The sequence below is a fragment of the Pinus tabuliformis genome, chromosome 8, assembly GCF_031772625.1.
Source record: "Pinus tabuliformis cultivar Carrire ecotype Pingquan chromosome 8, CPIR1, whole genome shotgun sequence".
Classification (NCBI taxonomy): Eukaryota; Viridiplantae; Streptophyta; class Pinopsida; order Pinales; family Pinaceae; genus Pinus; species Pinus tabuliformis.
The window spans coordinates 474,751,023-474,757,532 of NC_142294.1; the positions used below are offsets into that span (position 1 = coordinate 474,751,023).

The 6,510-nt window shown below is 34.6% G+C and overlaps 1 pseudogene; it reads right to left on the bottom strand.

Annotated features, from left to right (window-relative positions):
• Positions 1 to 2,488: 2,488 nt before the first annotated feature.
• Positions 2,489 to 5,508, bottom strand: LOC149236123 (uncharacterized; annotated as a pseudogene).
• Positions 5,509 to 6,510: the final 1,002 nt, after the last annotated feature.

The window sequence follows — 6,510 nt, forward strand, 5'->3', positions numbered from 1 at the left end:
TGTACCCTTGTTGAAATTAAAAGCAGAAACAGAGAAATAACTACCTGGAGGAGCCCGCCGGACTGGATGTCTGGATGAATATCGTCGTAGATGGTTTCGGAGGGCAAAACGTTTTCGAAGACCAAAAGTGAGCACTGTGCTGCGAGGATTTAGGGTTTCATTTGAGATGAGGTTTAGGGTTTTACGAGGGTTGGAATCCTATGAGGTGGCATGGAAGGAGATGGATGTTTTCCTACGTTGGGCGTTGTTTTTTATGTTATGATAAGGACGATGTTTGATGTTATTAAATTATTTTATAATTTTCAAAATTATAAGATAATTTAATAACTAGCAATTGCAGTGAGAGTGCAATTGAGAGGTGTAAAGGAATTTTGAATAAGTTTTTCACATCCTTACAAAAATTTAAATTTCTCACATGGGTATAAAAGTTTATTTTGGTAAAAAAATGAACCTTTTAAGGTTTGTAACTTTTTGAGTTTTTTCAAACTTCTCATGATTTTGTGTTCCAAAATTTTCCATATCTATCTACAATTCAAACAATCAATAATTTCTTAAAACAAAATATTAAAATAAATAAATTAAACTTTAATATAACTAAAATTAAACTTTAATAAATAAATAAAACTAGTAATATAACTAAAATTAAGTAATTTAAATAAAATAAACTAATAAAAACTAAAATGACTAACATTGATCAAAAACTAAAATAGCTATTAAAAGAGTCATGACAAAAAATGAAAGAAACTATGAAGTTCATATGATCAGAAGAGCATATCACTAGTAACCATGTCATCGCCATAAATTCGAGATAGGTCCCATTTTTTAACAAAGGTCGTGTATATTTTATTTACAAAATCACTACTTGTTTCATCAATCCTACCTCCAGACAAGTGGTATTTTCCAGGATCACTTATAATATGTGGATCTTTTGGATTGCAAAGTTCAGGAAAATTAGTTTACCATTATTTGAGAAGCCCAAACATGAACATAAAAGTTGTAGAAACTATAAAATTCTTGAACTTGACTCAGGGACATATACAATAATACTCCAATACATAGACATGGCAGACACATTTGAAATTCCTATTGTTGCAGTGCTCAAGTACGGTCATTCTTGAAATCTGGAAAAGCGAGAAGGAAAAATAGTAGAAAATCAAGAGTCGTCTTTGTCCACCTCTGCAAGTCGTCTTTGTCCACCAAGGTAGTTGCAAATGTCAAAGCTGAAAATATCATCAGATCAGCAAAGGGTTTGGTATCAAATGGAGCCAAAGAACCCATATTTTCTCCCAAATTTTACTAATGTGGAATCTGGAGGAGAACTTATTTTAGAAACCAAAGAAATGAAGGTCAACTACTATGAAAGTAGTAAAGGTCTCCCATATTGAACAAATGTCAATTACAAAAAAACCCAAAAACTATCAATACCAAAACATTCAATCAACTTTAAGCTCATAAAAGTTCATGCCTTACAAGATAAATACATGAGCTATGATTGGCAAAACATACAAACAGAGTATATCAATTAATCTTTGATTGTTTGCTTTGAAGGCTTGGTTGGAAAAAGCAAAGAGATCACAAGAAATGCTCTGCATATAGGTAGTTCGTTTTGTTTTGAAACTATCATATCAAACATATATAAACAATACATGGAAAGCAATTTGCTTCAATAGAAAGTAAAGAGTGGAAAAAAAACTCAAATTTATGATTACACATAAAGTTAAACAAATTAAAGAAATAAACTCGTTGGATATCTCCATAACATACTTAAAAGTCACCTATGTTAACTAATGAAATTATTAACATAGATTCATAGCAACCCTGGATAAATTAAGTGTCCAAGCCAATCAAAATAAATAATTGAGTACAAACCTATATATGCCTTTGATTTACTAAATGCCTAACGAAATCAAATAATTGAGTACAAATCTCTCCACGCATAAAATACCTAGTGTAGATATATATTATCAATTTTATTTTTCATACTTCTATTATTAAGTAGCTTTAGGAATACAAAAATTCAATATAGGCCTCTTTCCACTTATATTCAGTCTTTATCTATTGTGAAATCCTTATCTACGTGACCATTCATAAGGCCATCAGATATATTTTTTTTGCCAGATTTTCATTTTTTGGCTCCACATAAAAGGATACCCTACTCAAATTACTTTGCATATCCTTTATTTATCCTTAGATCCTTGTAATAATCTTTGTATCCTCGTGCAACATCAAACTCAAACATTGTACTAGTTCCACAAATCCAGCGCAACATATCTTTCAACACAATTTTGATAATAGCATTCCACTAGTAAGCATACCTTTTTTCCATGCAACCTACTTAAAGAAAAATTAAAAAGAAATAAATGAAGTAAAGTATCCTCGATCGAACACCTGAACCTCTGTAAAGCTGGCAAACGATCAGCATACAAGGTCGGATTTAATGTTCAACAATTATGAAAGTCGAAGACGAAGCCTGAGAAGGTGGAGAAATCTAAAATAAGGACAATGGCTCCACTTGTCTTAATATGCTCAGCCAGTAATCCATGCCCTCACCGACCTGGAGATCAATACTCCATAGTTGATTGGTATTTATGGCTAAATCATTTGAATCCATGGCAACACTCATGTTATCCGAGTGGTCAAGAAGCCAATCAACTTCTGCACCATAAATTTGTTGCATGGGAAAATCAACTCGCAGGTTCGTTGAGTTGTTTAAGCTCTCATTGCTTATTATTATTTCTCATTCACAGTCTGGCTTCATGGATTGGGAGTAACAACTAACCATTTATTCCTTGTCACCATGGCTAATTGCAGGCACCCTTGAGGGGTTTTCCAAATGATTTCGATCATATCGATAACTATATGCAGATCTGTTGATAAAGATTGTCATTCAAGCTCATCCATGGTATTAATCGATATACAAGTATGATCAATTTCTAGTTCTAAAGAGTCAATACAATCAAAATGGAGCACAACTACATTTGAATCCGTGTTGCTACTCTGATAATTTATAGTTCTAGTACACATGTTGTAGGAAGATGAGATTACTTCTCCTGAGTGTTTTGGAAAAACATAAACCAATCACGAATCTCCCATGATGATGGCGCTCTTATGTCCTAATTACAGAATGTTTGTGAGTTTACAGGATTCGAATTGTGGTATGTCATTTCTGATCTTGAAATGAAATGAAATGAAATTTTAACGTCCACAAGACTAGATATAGTCTATGTGACCAGATAGGATAATTGCAAGTACATTCATATACATAACACAACCTGTAATGCTTCAACTTTACACAGTAACTTGGCATGTACTAGTGAGAGTCATAATTTTGTTCAGAATTTTCATACTCTAGAATCCCAGGGGACTCAAGAGAGTTACATCAGATTCTTTTAAAAGTGAAGTATTCAAAATGACAATATTTCTATAGGTGGTTAGGATAATTAAAAAGTAGTAATTTTATGTTGTCCACATCCGTTTTGATATAAAGTTGTTTGATTTGAAACCAATTCAAATTCAACTATCTTTAATCACCCTATAAGATACATGAAAATTCCATAAAACCAATTCAAATCTAACAACCTATAATCAACTAATAATACATAGTAGGGTAGATAAGGATGGTCGTAATTTCATGGCTGGGCTATTTTGAGCTTCAAAGTTTAGTGGGTAGTCGGGCGTATGAGAACTTTTACGATCCGGACAAAATACAAGTTTTGGATTCCTTAGCCATCATTTAAAATTATAAAGAAATTAAAGCTGCATTAAAAATGTAATGGTGGGCTCTTATGCAGGAAGTGGAGGAGGTGAGATGATGAGAGGGCTTGCAGAGAAACCTCAAAGATGTGAGGCAGTTGGAACGGTGCCCCAATCTCTCGTAATAGTCGATGGACAAAAGAGAAATATGGACTTGGTATTTACTCCTGTAATAGCCCTCGTGAAAATTCCATGTAAAAATATGTAAATACCACGGATGATGGGACACGTATTCCAAGCTGGATGGTGGGCAAGACATCCTAGGGGGTGTTCATTTGGTTGTTTATGGCTAAGGAAATTGGCGAAGGCAATGGCTAAGGCATTAAAGAGGCAAAAAGGTATTTTGACACATTTATTTATGAAAATAATGGAAATTAGGAGAAAAGGAAGGTGAAAGGTCACATGTTGCATGTGAGGAGGAAATTGAAGGAAAATAATGGAAAATGAAGAAAATAGAGGCCTCATTAATAAAAAGGCTTTTGAGGATCAATTGGCAAGATTTTGGCTCAAAACTTAGTCAGTTTAGCTTTGGATACTTAGAGTTTTCTTGGACCATGAAATGGAATGAAGGCAAGAGGAAGCAAGGATCAAGCAAGGAAAGGCAGGATCAATCAACTACAATAGGCTTCATTGCAGGTATCAACTTGCATGTGTATTTTTCTTGCTAGATTTGGCATGCATGGGATTCAATGTGTTTCTTTTCTACCTTGGCATGGGTCTTGCCAGGTGTGACAGCATTTTCAGCCTAGCCTTCCCATTTCCTGATAGCTTTGATGAGATGGGTTCTCTCATGTGTTTTGTGGGGGATGGTCAGATTGGATTCGAAGTTGAGTAGGGTGGATCTTCGAATTGACAAACACATGGTGGTAGTGGTCCTTAAACCAAACTGAGGATGCACGAAGCCACTGGCCTAGTAACCCCTGAACTAGACTTTGGGTTGTGGTAAAGCCAGATAGTGTGCCTCGGTGGGCCTAGGAATCCTTGTTGGTGAATGACAGGATATACGGTAAAGCCAAGAGGTGGATTTTCTCTCCGTTGGGCCTAGTGATTACAGGATGGAATGCATGGTAAAGCCTAGAAATTATGTCTCGATGTAGGGCCTAGTGATCCCTGGATCATACTACTGATGCACAGTAAATCCTGAGAGACTAAGAGGCACTCAAATTCCTCATAGTGTAAGCGGAGAACTTCGGTGGCATCCACATAGATTGGTGTTTTTTGATGTGTTCTATGAGTCCCACATCATGCTTGGAATATGGCACGGGGGTGATTGGATGAAGAGAGACTTGGCTCAGCCAATCTATGGTTGGGTGGAACGTGGTAGTCCCATCACCGGTTGGTTCTTTGCATTTATTAATGAAAAATTTATTCCCTTGATTTTCATGTGCAAATGTACTGTATATATATGGATTTTGATGGCTGATATGTTTATTGTATTTGTGTTCCTATTATGTTGGTTATATGAACATTTACCCCGGAGGGTGTTATAGAGTGGTATCAGAGCTTCCAGGTTCAAACACTTGGACTGGATGGGCTCTATCATAGGTTAAATGAAGAACAAAGGTTAAATTTTAGACATTTTTGTCATATATGTTATAACTTTTCTTCTGTGGCATATTAGATTTGAAAATTTGTCCATATTGAAGGTAAATCCCACTGATAATGTGGTAAAAAATTTTAGAAATTGTTCACAATACTTTAGGAATTATGATCTAAGGAAGATGACCTTCCTGAAGGCACCTTTAAACATGTCATGTTAGAATTTCTGCAATAACTCATCTTCTGTAGGCTTTCAGAAGCTAAAAAATTGTAGACGTTGAGGGTACATACCACTGATTATGTGGTAGAAATTTCAGATATTGGGTCGCAACATTTTATGAGATATGAGTAGAGGGAGTCGAGGCTTTTAAATGCTCCTAAAATCAGGCCTCAAACAGGTCACGCTGACATTTTTGTTATAACTTTCCTTCTGGGGACTCTCAGGAGCTGAAATTTTTTCCATAATGAGGGGAAATCCCATTGATATTGTAATAAAAAATTCAGACATTTATTCGCAATATTTTAGAAGATATGACCAATGGAAGTCGAGTTTTCTGGATACTCCTAGAATTGTGCACCAAATATGATTGTGTTGGTATTTTTGTTATAAATTTTCATCTATGAAATTTCAGAAGTTGAAACTTGAACCATAGTGAGGGAAAATACCACTGATCATATGGCTACATTTCCATAACTTTTACTACTACAATTTAGGATATATGCATTGAATCATTCACTATATTAGTTTGCATGCAAAAGGTTTGATGAAATGCTTAAATGGTTCAATGATTAATTGCATACAAATTGTTTGATAAAATGCCCCAATGAGTATGTTGTTTGTGGTTGGGGATAGTATTGATGTGTAATAGTATTGTTGTAGTTGATATATGCTTACTTGTATGCAAATAGTTTGCTATATTAGTTTGCATGTAAAGTGTTTGAAGAAATTCTTACATGCAAATGTAATAGTATAGTAGTTGTTTGAAGAAAATGTAAAAGTATGGTAATTGTTTGAAGAAAATGTTATTTTTTAGATGGGATAATATTGTAGTATGATAATATGGATGTAGCTGATCTATGCCTATTTTCATGCAAAGAATTTGAAGAGTTGCATGTAGGGAATTTGAAAGGTTGCATGCAAAGAATTTGAAAAGTTGCATGTAAGGAAATGGAAAAGTGGCATGTTTTTAGTTATTATGTTACAAGTGGAATAAGTGC